Genomic DNA, 14317 nt, shown 5'->3' on the forward strand with positions numbered 1-14317 from the left:
ATAGTGATATCTCAGCTGTAGGTAAAACTATACTTGTTTAATAAACTCACAGGTAATAGGGCTACATTTGATGAACACATTTGGATTTGTGAGTTAAATATTTCTTTTTCTTTTTTAATATTGTTTTGAGGAAAAGTGTTTCAGACTTAGCATGATGAATTTTGAGTTTTTTTCCCTAATGCCATAGGAAGAGGCTCTGTAAAGCTAGATACTGTTCTTGTAACGTAAGAGATTGGGATCAGTATTGGGAGTAATTGCACAGAAAACCCTTTGGATTTGCGGATTAAGTATTCCCAATTTTTGTTGATTATCCAATCAGCTTGGCTTTCTACTACTCTTACCCTCCTTACCTCCAGCTATGCTCTATCTCTGATGGCAAGGAGCAGACCCTTATTAAGGGAGAGAGAAGCTGCTTTTTGTTAATCTTCACCTAAGGCTATTTTTTCCATTGATTTTTTTTTTTGAGAAAGTGGAAGGGAGAGGGAAAGACAGAGAGAAACATCTGTGTGAGAGAGACACATCGATTGGTTGCCTCCTGCATGTGCCCTGACCAGGGCCAGGATCGAGCCTACAACCAAGGTACATGCCCTTGACTGGAATGGAACCCTAGACCCCTCAGTCTGTGGGTCGACACTAACTTTTGAGCAAAACTGGCTAGGGTGGGAGAGAGAAGCATTTAATGAGGGTATCTGATAGCTCTAGAATAGAAGGTAATGGATAAAGAACAAAATTTGAAGAGGAAATCCATAGCTGTTTGCCAGTTCTGAAATTTTTCTGCATTTCTTCCCTTTTGTTACGGTAAAGATTTTTTTCTTTTAACATTTATTTTATTTTTTTAAAGGGGAGAATGATGATTTTTATTTTTTTTAAATATATTTTATTGATTTTTTTACAGAGAGGAAGGGAGAGGGATAGAGAGTTAGAAACATCGATGAGAGAGAAACCGATCAGCTGCCCCCTGCACACTCCCTACTGGGGATGTCCCCACAACCAAGGAACATGCCCTTGACCGGAATCGAACCTGGGACCCTTGATTCCACAGGCTGACGCTCTACCCACTGAGCCAAACCGGTTAGGGCTTTGAACATTTATTGAGAAATAATTCTCATACCATACAATCCACCCATTTACAATACACAATTTGATGATTTTTGGTATATGCACAGATGAAGGCAGTCATCACTGCAATCAATTTTCGAACATTTCATCGCCTCAAAAGGAAACCCTGTGCCCCTTATGTCTCACCCCACCATTCTCCCATCTCACTAGCTATAGGCTACCATTAATCTCCTCTCCATGTTTATAGATTTCCCAGTTTTGGACATTTCATATAAATAAAATTAATCACTATGTCACCTTTTTGTCTGGCTTTCATTATGTCAACCAGTATTCTTTGGTGCCAATTCAGTGCCAACAGGAATACCCACTAGGGGTGTGGTGAAGAAGGAAACTATTCAGTACTATCATGGTAAAGATTTGAAAACCAGGGTGAAATAAATCTCAAATCAATTTGTTACTAAATTATCTTTCCTTATTTCCTATGTATTAAGCTTAGCAAGGACAGAGACTCACTTTTCTGTGTATCCTCCAAAGAACCGTTAGTAAACTTGTTGAATGAATGGTAATTATCCGGTATAGAGAGATTCTTTGTGATGTTGTGACCTTTTTCAAATTCAGTAACTTTTAATTTGGGATTGTTGATTATCTAGAGCAGGGGTCCTCAAACTTTTTAAACAGGGGGCCAGTTCACTGTCCCTCAGACTGTTGGAAGGCCAGACTATAGTTAAAAAAAAAACTATGAACAAATTCCTATGCATACTGCACATATCTTATTTTGAAGTAAAAAAACAAAATGGGAACAAATACAATATTTGTATTTGTATGTGGCCCGTGGGCCGTAGTTTGAGGACCCCTGATCTAGAGAACTGATTTTGGGCACATTTTGGAATTAACAGATCAAAAATATTTCCCCTTGCCTTAGCCTGTTTGGCTCAGTGGATAGAGCGTCAGCTTGCGGACTGAATGGTCCCAGGTATGATCTCGGCCAAGGACACATACCTGGGTTGCTCAATCCCCAGTAGGGGGCGTGCAGGAGGCAGCCAGTTCTCTCTCATCATTGATGTTTCTATCTCTCCCTCTTCCTTCCTCTCTGAAATCAATAAAGAAATAGATTAAAAAAATATTTCCCCTTTAGTATGCTAATTTGAAGAGTTTAGCTGTGATAAATCCAAATTCAAATTTGAGGGGACTTAATACATTGTTGTAGCATTGATGTTACATGTCCTATCAAGCTCCTATGCATTTTTAAAAAATATTTTTTTATTGATAGGAAGGGAGAAGGAGAGGGAGAGATAGAAACATCAGTAATGAGACAATCATTGGTTGTTTGCCTCCAGCATGCCCCATAATGAAAATCAAGCCCGCAACCTGGGCATATGCCCTGCCTGGGAATCGGACCATGACCTTCTGGTTCATAGGTTGATGCTCAACCACTGAGCTACGCCAGGCAGGTGTGTTTTTTTAATTATTATTACAAAGGTAATAAATGCTCATGGTAAAAATGAAAACAATATAAAATGTATAATGTAGAAATGTAATCTCACTTACAGAGGTAACCATTGATAAACTAGAGGCCCAGTGCACGAATTTGTGCATGGGTGGGGTCCCTCTGGGTGGCCTGCAGGGATTGGGCCGAAACCCACAGGCCCAATCAGTCCTGATCGGTAGAGGCTCACGCTGGCGCCACAGTGCTCGTCAGCCATGAGCCCTGCATCTGGCACCCTCCCAAGGGGAGTGGCCTGCTGGATCAGGCTGAAACCAGCTTGCCAACGTCCCCCGAGGGGTCCCGGATTGCAAGAGGGTGCAGACCAGGCTGAGGGACCCCATCGTAGCATGATCGGGCCTGGGAGGAACATGGGAGGTTGGCCAGCCAGGGAGGGACTGCGGGAGGGCTCCAGGGCGTGTCCGGCCTGTCTCACTCAGTCCCGATCAGCCAGACCCCAGCAGTAAGCTAACGTACTGGTTGGAGCATTTGCCCCTTGGTGGTCAGTGCACACCATAGTGAGTGGTCAACTGTCTGCCCCCTGGTGGTCAGTGCATGTCATAGCGAGTGGTTGAGCAGCCTTAGCATATCATTAGCATATTACCCTTTGGTTGGTTGTTCTGCTGTTCGGTCTATTTGCATGTTACCCTTTTATTATATAGGATGTTTAGGAATATGGTGTCCTAGATATTTTTCTGTACATATAAAAATCACTTCTTACTATACTACTCTTACACAACTTGCCTTTATTACTTAACAGTATAAATTGGACATCTTTTCGTATTGGTTTCTCATTATTTTAAATGACCACATAGCATTTCTTTGTGTGTTTTTATTTTATTTATTGTCTAAAGTTTTACATGTCTCCTTTTTCCCCGATTGACAACTCCCCCCACCCCTTTCTTTGTGTTTTTGCTATAATTTATTTCACCAGCTCCCTATTGGTGGGTATTTGGGTGGTTTGTAATTTATTATATTACAAATAACGTTAGATAAGATAGTCTGGTACAGATATAATGCATTTATATGACTATCCTATATAATAAAAGCCCAGCGACCATAATGGCAGAACAGCCAGAATGACCCCTCAACCAGTCACTATGAGGTGCACTGACCACTTCTTGGTGTCTTTACCCGGCCGGCAGGCTCTGATTGCCAGTGGTGAACGGGGACCCAGGGAGGGTGGCAGGGAATGTGGGCAGAGCCAGGCCAAGGCCCCCGCCCTGCCGGTCGCCCCACACACACAGAGGGTGACCAGCAGCGGGGGCGGGGCTGGCAAGCGGGCAAGCTGACCTCTTGGTCCCTCCCCCGGCCGTCAGGCTTCCATCGCTGGATGGCAAACAGGGAACCAGGGTGAGTGGTGGCTGGGGGCGGGGCCGGCTGCTGGCAGCCAGGGAAGATGGCCCTGATCGCAGGCTAGGCCTGGGGACTGTACTGTGCACGATTTCGTGCTCTGGGCCTCTAGTTTTAATATAAATTCATGTAGGTGGAATTGCTGTGCCAAAGGGCATGCATTTAAAAATGTTATGTTGTGTCAATTTGTCCTGCTGAAAGATTACATCAATATACATTGTTTCCTGCACTGTAGGAGAGGGTCCTTTTCTCTACATCCTAACAACAAATATTTGTTACTTCAGGAAATATAAGTTCTAACTACTTGTTCAAGTGTTGAATAAGATACAGGAAGTCCTAAATTATTATTATTTTTTTTAATTTACATTTCTTCAATTAGTGAGGTTGAGCTGCTTTTGACTATTGGCTTTTCTTCTCAGGAAATTGAAGAATAAATTTAAAAATTGATTGTCAATTCACTTTATTGTTCTCATTTTTTTATTTATATGAGCACTTTTACACATTAGATCTGTATGTCACATGTTGTGAATACTTTTCTCATTTAGTTGTATTTCTTCATTGACAGTGTTTTGTAGCCTAGAACTCTTGTCTTTTTTATTTATATATTTTTATTGAGCTATAACATACAGTAAAGCAAAAAAATCTAATATCCAACTCAATAACTTTTTGCATTATTATATATATGTAACCACCACTCAGATCAAGATACAGTATATTTCCAATAAAGGTAGAGAACGTGCCTTTTTATTGAAGTAAATTTAACATCTTTACTGAGTATGATTATATTACTGATTTATTATTTTTTTGCTTAAATTCTGGCATAGCATTTACTCTCTTTTTGAGAAGAAATTCAACCTCATTACCTGATTTTTTATAGTACAGTTTTAAATGTTTTCAAGTGAGGGAATATAAAAATAGTAATGAGGAAGTTGTGTATGTGCGTGTTTATGCTGTATTTTATTTATTTATTTATTTAATATATTTTTATTGATTTTAGAGAGGAAAGGAGAGAGATAGAAGCATTAATGATGAAAGAGATACACTGATTGGCTGCCTCCTGCACGCCCCCCTCTGGGGATCATGCCCACAACCCAGGCATGTGCACTTGACCAGAATCGAATCTGGGATCTCTCAGTCTGCAGGCTGACGCTCTATCCACTGAGCCAAACCAGCTAGGGCTATGCTGTATTTAAATATTTAAAAGTGCAGGTGTTTTATTTTAATAGCTACCAAATTTAATTAGGTACATTTTACTCTCATTAGTTGACTCTTATTGGTTAGGAGAATGGGCTTTGGAGTCAGACATGTTTAGATTTGGATCCTTGGTGTACTGCTTTGGCAAGTTACCTTAAGCCCCAGTTTTCTTATCTATTTGGAGTCACTAATAGTGCCTATGTCATAGTGTAGTTAATAGGATTTAAATGATTTAATTTACAAAGTGTCTGCACATAGCAAACAAATATTAGCTGGCATTATTCTTTTAAAATGAAGAAAAATCTTATAAGAATTCCTCTGAGACTGCCGGTGTGGCTCAGTGGATTGAGCGTCATCTTGCAGACTAAAGGATCCCAGAGTTGCGGGCTTTATCTCCAGTAGCAGGTGTCAGGAGACAGCCATTCGGTGTTTCTCTCTCATTGATGTTTTTTAAAATATATATATTTGTATTGATTTCCGAAAGGGAAGGAGGGAGGGAGAGAGAAACATCAATGATGAGAGAGAATCATTGCCTCCTGCGAGTCCAAAACCTGTGCAAGTGACCTGACCTGGAATCGAACTCATGACCTTTTGGTTCGTAGATTGACGTTCAGCCACTGAGCCATGCCAGCTAGGTTCTCATTGATATTTCTATCTCTCCCTCTCCCTTCCTTTCTAAAATCATATTTTTAAAAAATTTCTTTGAGAAACTGCCTTTGATGGGGAAATGTTTCAGTAAGCCAACTTGATAAGTGATTAGATTAAAATTTAACTTTTGCAGGCTTTTACTGGCTGAGGTATTATCTTGCCTTGTTAGACATTGTTTGTATACCATATCTGGTTATCTCCTTTCAAATATATTTTTAGCCCCTTAAAGGCAAATTTGGAAGCTTAAAAATCTTAAGTGTTGTCTTTGAGTTGTCCTTTTCCTTTTTCCACTCTGTCTAATCATTTTTAAAGTTCTTTTAATTTTTATATTGTTAACTGATTTTTCTCTCCTTATAAATGTGTATCATCATCATAAAATTAAAAGAAGACAGAATAAAAGAAAAAATGATGATTTTCATATAGCATACTGTTCAGAGATAATCCTGTTAACATTTTAGAGTATATCTCATTAGAATTTTTTTCTCTACATGAAAATACATACAAATATTTAGTGAAACTCTATTAGTTTTCCAAGTGATATCTGTATCTCTTTTTCTCCTGTATTTCTACTACTAGTGTCTACTCTAAATTTTATTTCTAATGCCTGGATTATTCAATATTGTTCTTTTAAAGAAATTAACTTAAAATATATCCTGTCCTTTCCTTCTTTTAGTTCCACATACCATTAGACTAATCTTTCTAAATATTTATTTAACTCTGCATATTTTTCTAAAATTTTTAGTGTCACTCTTGTTAAACATCTTTTGTGTCCCACAAATTCAAGAAGAATTGAAAACCCCAACCATCTTCTTGGATCACAATGATGAAACTAGAAGTCAACTACAATAAAAAACTCAAAAAACATTCAAGTAGCATGTTATTACATGAATGGATTACCAGTGAGATCAAGGAAGCAATAAAAAACTTCCTGGGTGCCCTAATCGGTTTGGCACAGTGGATAGAGCGTCAGCCTGCGGACTCAAGGGTCCCAGGTTCGATTCCGGTCAAGGGCATGTACCTTGGTTGCGGGCACATACCCAGTAGGGAGTGTGCAGGAGGCAGCTGATCGATGTTCCTCTCTCATTGATGTTTCTAACTCTCTATCCCTCTCCCTTCCTCTCTGTAAAAAGAAATCAATAAAATATATATTTTTAAAAAATCTTCTTGGGAAAAAATGAAAATTAACACACAACAACTCCAAATCTATGGGTCACAGAAAGCATTTCTGAGAGGGAAGTTCATAGCATTACAGGCCTATCTCAAGAAACAAGAAAATGTTCAAATAAACAATCTAACCCTACCACTAAAAGAATTAGAAAGAGAATAACAAGGAAAGCTCACAGTAAGAAGGAAGGAAGAAAATAATAAAGGATAGCATAAATAAATGACATAAAGACTTAAAGAATTCAACAGATCAATGAAACCAAGAACTGGTTCTTTGAAAAGATAAACAAGATTGCTGAACCTTTAGCCAGGTTCATCAAGAAACAAAGAGGACCCAAATAAATAAAGTCTGAAATGAAAGAGGTGAAGTAACAACTGACACCACAGAAATAAAAAGGATTGTAAGAAAATAATGTGAACAGCTACAGACAGTTCTTGGGTTATGACTGACTCGACCTACGTCGTTTCGTGGTTACATCGCCATCTCCCATTTATTTATTAAAAAAAAAAAGTTCCATCATTTTGACATATGTACATATGTGCTTTATGTTTTTTATTATTTACTAGAGGCCCAGTGCATGAAAATACATGCACTGGAGGGGGCATCCCTCAGCCTGGCCTGCGCCCTCTTGTAGTCCTGGAGCCCTCAGAGGTGGGAGGCGACGCCCCCATCACACCTCTGCTGCTGCCACTGCCAGCAGAGCAAGCCTCGGCTGGCCCTGGGCAGCTGGGCAGCCGCCATCCAAGGCTTGCCTGCACCTCGGGCCAGCCCTGGGGGGCTGAGGGGACTGTGCATCTGCTGCCCAAGTGGGGCTGAGGGGACTGGGTGCCACCATCTTGTGGCTGTGGGAGCCGCCATCGCTGAGAGTGTGGCAGTCAGTTAGCATATTCCCTCCTTACTGGCTGTTGGTGCTGCCATCTTTGAGAGCGGGGCAGTCAATAGCATATTCCCTCCTTATTGGCTGTGGGTGCCGCCATCTTTACGATGGTGTGAGGGTCAATTAGCATATTCCCTCTTTATTAGATAGGCTTTACCACAAGTAAAGGTCAGGAATTGTTATCTTTCTCAAATTTTTTTTTACTATTTCATTTCATTACTGCTGTGTATGTGCTCCATGTGAGTGACATAGGTGCTTATGTAGGTGGGTTCCAATTTATGGCGAAAATCGCGTTATGTTGCGCCATAGGAATGGATCTCCGACGTAACCTGAGGACCTACTGTATATGCCAACAAACTGGACAACCTGTGTGAAATGGACAAACTCCAGATGATATGATATACATAGAAAAATCTAAAGACTCTTCCAAAGAACTGCTAGATTTAATAAATGAATTCAGCAAAGTAGCAGGATACAAAGTTAACATCCAGAAATTGATGGTGTTTTTATACACCAATAATGAACTCTCAGATAAACTAAAAAAAACCACCATTTACCATTGCAATAACAAAAATATAAGATACATGGGAATAAACTTAATCAAGGAGGTAAAAGAACTGTATCCATAAAACTATAGGACATTGGAAAAAAAGGAAGATACAAACAAGTGGAAGCATATACCATGTACATGGATTGGAAGAATTAACATAATTGAAATGTCTATACTACCCAATCTACAGATTCAATGTAATCTCCATTAAAATACCAATGGTGCCTTGGCCCATGTGGTTCAGTGGTTAGAGCGTTGGCTCTGGCACCAAAGGGTAGCAGGTTCAATTCCCACTCAAGGGTATGTACATGGGTTGCAGGTTCAATCCCTAGCCCCAGTCTAGGTGCTTAAAGGAGGCAACCAATTAATACGTCTCTCACATCAATGCTGGTCTTTGTCTCTCCCTCCCCCTCTTTCTGAAAATCAATGGGAAAAATATCTTCGGGTATGGATTTAAAAAAAAAAATAAAGTACCAATTGGCATATTTCACAGATCTGGAACAAATATTTCAAAAATTTATATGAAACTAAAAAGGACCCCAAATAGCTTCAGCAATCTTGAGAAAGAAGAACAAAGTTGGAGGGATCACAGTATCAGATATCAGACTGTACTATAAAGCCATGGTAATCAAAATAGCCTGGTACTGGCACAAGAATAGGCATATATAAACCAATGGAACAGTGACCCCAGAAATGGATTCACACCATTATGGTCAATTAATATTTGACAAAGGAGGCAAGAACATACTATGAAATAAAGAATGTTTCTTTAATAAATGGTGTTGGGAAAATTGGACAGGTACATACAAAAAAAAAATGAAACTTGATCAACTTATACCATACACAAGAATAAACTCAAAATGGATAAAAGACTTAAATGTTTAAGTCATGAAACCATATAAATCTTAGAAAACAGGCAATAAAATTTTGGACATCTCGTAGCAATATTTTCACTGATATATCTCCTAGGGCAAGAGAAACAAAAGAAGTAAACAAATGGAACTACATCAAAATAAGAAGCTTCTGCACAGCAAAAGAAACCGTCAACAAAATGGAAAGGGAACCCACTGTTTGGGAGAACCAGTGATACATTTGATAAGGGGTTAATTTCCAAAATATGCAAAGAACTACAACTCAACACCAGGAAGACAATTGAATTAAAAAATGAGCAAAGGATCTGAATAGACATGTCTTCAGGGAGGATATGCAGGTGGCCAATAGACATGAGAAAATGTTCAATGTCACTAATCAGAAAGATGCAAATTAAAACTGCAATCAGGTATCACCTCATACCTGCCAGAATGGCTACCATCAATAATCAAGTGTTGGTGAGGATGTAGAGAAAAGGAACCCTAGTACACTGCTGGTGGGAATGCAGACTGGTGCAGCTACTATGGAAAACAGTGTGGAGTTTCCTCAAAAAATTAAAAATGGAACTGCTGTTTGACCCAGCGATCCCCCTTCTGGGAATATATCCTAAGAAACTCGAAACACCAGTCAGAAAGAATATATGCACCCCTATTCATAGCAGCATTATTTACAATAGCTAAAATCTGGAAACAGCTCGTTAGTATATTAGTGGGTAAAAATCCTGTGGTACATTTACACAATGGAATATTACATGGCTGTAAAAAAGAAGGCACTCATATCCTTTGTAAGCAAGGATGGACCTGGAGATTATTATGCTAAGTAAAATAAGCCAATTAGAGCCCTAACCAATTTGGCTCAGTGGATAGAGCGTTGGCCTGCAGACTGAAAGGTCCCAGGTTCGATTCTGGTTAAGGGCATGTACCTTGGTTGCAGGCACATCCCCAGTAGGAAGTGTGCAGGAGGCAGCTGATCGATGTTTCTGTCTCATCGATGTTTCTTACTCTCCCTCTCTTGTCCTCTCTGTAAAAAATCAGTAAAATATATTTTTTTAAAAAACAAGCCAGTTAGAGAAAGACAAATATCATGTGATCTCACTTATATGTGGAATCCAGTGAACAAAATAAACTGACAAAAATAGATCTAAAAGCATGGATTCTTGGAGCAGAATGACAGATCTCGGGGTGGGAGGGACAGGAAGAGATTAACCAAAGAACATATATGCATATATGCATAGCACATGGACACAGCCAATAGTGTAGTGAAGACCTGGGGTGGGATGGGGGCTAGATGGAGGGGCCAAAGTAGGGGGAAAATGGGACATCTGTAATATTGTCAACAATTTTTAAAAAATCTTTTGCATCCCACATTCCATTATCTGTATGACTTAACCTACTCACTTTAGTGTTCAAAATGTGCTTCATGCCCTGATTCCCCAAACCTTTGTTCATGCCCATTTTTCTCTGGTTCTGTCCTTACCCTAAACTCTAGGAATGTATATGTAGCAAGCTCCATATACAACTGAAACAGATATGAAGGAAGAGAATTGTTGCTATGAATTGAATTGTGGAGGAAAAATCTGTTATATCAAAGTGTAACAGAACAGAAGGAATACACAGTAGTCCCCCTTTATCAAGGTTTTTGCTTTCAGTGTTTTAAGTTCTTGTGGTCATCTATGGTAGAAAATATTAAGTGGAAAATTCCTGTAATAAACAATTGATACATTTTTTTGTTCATCCTCACCCAAGGATTTTTTCCTTCCCCATTCAATTTTAGAGAGAATGGAGAGGTGGGAGGGAGCAGGGAGTGGGGGGCGGGAGGAACAATGATGTGAGAGACATCGATTGTTTGCCTCCCCTACATGCCTCAATCGGTGCCAGGGATCGAACCTTAAACCCTTCAGTGCTCAGACAACACTAACCACTGAGAAATAACAGCCAGGGCAACAATTGCTAAGTTTTAAATTGCACATTGTTCTGAGTAACATAAAGAAATCTTTTGCAGTCTTCCCTTAGTAGCCATCCCAGTTATAAAAGAGAAGGAAATGGAGGGAGGGAGGAAGGGGAGAAGGGAGGGAGGCAGACCACATTCACATAACTTTTCTTTTGGTATATTATAGTTATTTTATTATGTTAATGTTATTAATCTTATTGTGCCTAATTTATAAGTTAAACTTTATCATAGGTATGTATGTATCCAAGAAAAAATCATAGTCTGTTTAAGGTTTGTTCCTTTCTAAGTTTCAGGCATCCATTGAAAGTCTTGGAATGTATCCCCTGAGTATAATGGTGACTTTTTTTTTTTTTAGAATGCATGTCAGGTCTGTTTATTAAAGTGAAGTATGTATTTCAATTCTATGAAATTTTTATTACTGGTGAATTCTAGCTCTTGTCATTGCCATCTTTGATTCATTGAAATATTCTTAAGATTCAAGAGAAGCTCTACTTTCTGAGATTCCCCAGATCAGCAGGCTACATGTATGTCATATTGCTCTGAATTCTTATATTGTTTAGTGTCTGTGTTTGATATCTACTTGTGAATTTCCCCCCTATTTATTTATTTATTTATTTATTTATTTATTTATTAACTTAGGTTAATCCTCACCCAAGGATATTTTTCCATTGATCTTTTTTTTTAAATATATTTTATTAATTTTTTACAGAGAAGAAGGGAGAGGGATAGAGAGCCAGAAACATCGATGAGAGAGATCGATCAGCTGTCTCCTGCACGCCCCCCCAGTGGGGATGTGCCCGCAACCAAGGTACATGCCTTGACCAGAATCGAACCTGGGACCCCTGAGTCTGCAGGCCGACGCTCTATCCACTGAGCCAAACCGGTTCAGCTCCATTGATCTTTAGACAGAGTAGAAGAGAGAGGGAAAGACAGAGAGAAACATTGATGTGAGAGAAACACATTGATTGGTTGCCTCCTGCACGCATCCTGACCAAGGGCAACCAAGCTGTATGCCCTTGACTAAAATTGAACCCGGGACCCTTTGGTCCTCAGGCTGATGCTCTATCCACTGAACCAAACTGGCTAAGGCATTTTTCTCCCCTTTTAAGTTCCTTCTATAACCTCTTGAATATACTACTATACTTTGAATTCATTTTTTTATGTATGAACCCCCCCCAATATCCTAATATATAAAGAGCCAGGGTCCGTCAAAACCAGACGGACGACCGAACAGTGGGCCCTGGGGCGTGGTGGCTGGAGGGATCTGTGGGCCCTGGGTCGCTGAGGCGCGGCGGCAAGAAGGGTCTGTGGGCCCGAGGCCACTGGGTCATGATGGTGGGAGGGATCTGTGGGCCCCAGGCCGGCTGTGTAGGTCCCAGGCTCAGGCAGCCACAGGTGGCTGCAAAGGGCCGAGGTGCAGCTGCAAAGAGCCCAGGGTCAGGCCGGCAGTGGCAGCAGCAGTGGGGTAATGGGAGCGGCGTCTTCCCCTGATCTACCAGGTCACCTCCCACAGAGGGAGGCCAGACTGTGGCTTAGGCTTGGGGCTGAGGCAGAGGCAGTTAGGGGCGATCAGGAAGGCAGACGGGGCTGCAGGTGTGAGGCTGTGAAGGACCAAGGCTTGGCTGCGAAGGGCCGAGACGCAGCTGCAAATGGCCTAGGCTTAGGCCCCCAGTAGCAGGGTAATGGGGATGGCGCCTTCCCCTGATCTGCTAGGTCGCCTCCTGCAGAGGGAGGCTATACTGCGGCTTAGGCCAGGGCCCGAGGCAGAGGTGGTTAGGGGCGATCAGGCTGGCAGAGGGGCAAGGTAGGGGCAATTCAGCCAGCAGGGGGGCAAGTTAGGAGCAATCAAGCTGCAGAGGGGCAATGTAGGGGTGATCAGGCCGGCAGGGGGGCAAGGTAGGGGCGATCAGGCAGGCAGGCAAGCAGTTAGGTGCCAGCGGTCCCAGATTGAGAGGGATGTCCGACTGCTGGTTTAGGCCCGATCCCACAAGGCCGAGGTGCAGCTGCAACCTGTGGGATCGGGCCTAAACCGGCAGTCGGACATCCCCCTCGGGGTCCCAAATTGGAGGGGGTGCAGGCCAGGCTGAGGGACACCCCTCTCCCGTGCACGAATTTCGTGTACCGGGCCTCTAGTCTCTCTCTATATAAAAGCCTAAGCAACCATTACAACTGGATGACTGGCTGGTAGCTATGATGTGCATGGACCACCAGGGAGCAGATGCTAAACTCAGGAGCAGCCCCCTGGTGGTCAGTGCACTCCCACAGCCGGCCAGTCCGATCGGCTCTGTTCGCTGGCCAGGCCAAGGGACCCCACCCATGCATGAATTTGTGCACCGGGCCGCTAGTATAGTAGGTTCTCGGGTTACATTCAAGATCCGTTCTTATGGCGCAACATAATGCCATGCGATTTTCGCCATAAGTCAGAATCCACCTACATAAGCACCTATGTCACTCACATGGAGCACATACACAGCAGTAATGAAGTGAAACAGTAAAAAAAAATTTAAAAGAGAATTCCTGACCTTTACTTGTGGTAAATAAATAATAAAAACATAAAGCACATATGTACATACATCGAAATGACAGAACTTTTTTTTTTATAAATAAATGGGAGATGGCGACGTAACCACGAAACAACATATGTCCAGTCCGAAGTAACCCGAGGACTGTCTGTATAGGTATAATTATTATAATTCTCATACAATAATATTCTCTTAAAGTGTACAATTCACTGGTTTATAGTATATTCAGTCTTGTGCCATCACCACCACAATCTAATTCCAGAACATTTACATCACCCCAGAAAAAGAAACTCCTCACACTTTAGCAGTCACTCTCATTCCCTTCTCCTAGCCCCTGGCAACCAATCTATTTTCTTTTTTCTGTATGGAATTGCCTTTTCTGGACATTTCAGTGTACGCCTTTTTAAAAAGTATGTAAACTGTTTTAATGCAAACTTAATAAAGAACCTCATTTTAAATAGAAAGCTCTCTATATTTAGTAGCTTCTTGAATAGGTAGCTTTTAATGAGAGTGTTGCAGGATCCATTTTTAGAAGTGGATGTGGATTAATGGATAGGTGAGGGGAGGACATTTTTTTAAGTACAGGAAAAAGCATAACCAAGGTGATGTGGTTGAGGTAAGCAAAGAACTTGGTTTGAGACTTAGT

The 14317-nt window shown here is 41.1% G+C and overlaps 1 protein-coding gene across 7 annotated transcripts in view; it reads left to right on the top strand.

Moving 5' to 3' along the window:
- Nucleotides 1-14317, top strand: part of CCNT1 (cyclin T1) — a 51088-nt gene that overhangs the window by 5956 nt on the left and 30815 nt on the right. The gene's annotated exons all lie outside the window — the stretch shown is intronic.

This window comes from Myotis myotis, unplaced genomic scaffold (assembly GCF_014108235.1).
Source record: "Myotis myotis isolate mMyoMyo1 unplaced genomic scaffold, mMyoMyo1.p scaffold_m19_p_3, whole genome shotgun sequence".
NCBI classification, from domain to species: Eukaryota; Metazoa; Chordata; class Mammalia; order Chiroptera; family Vespertilionidae; genus Myotis; species Myotis myotis.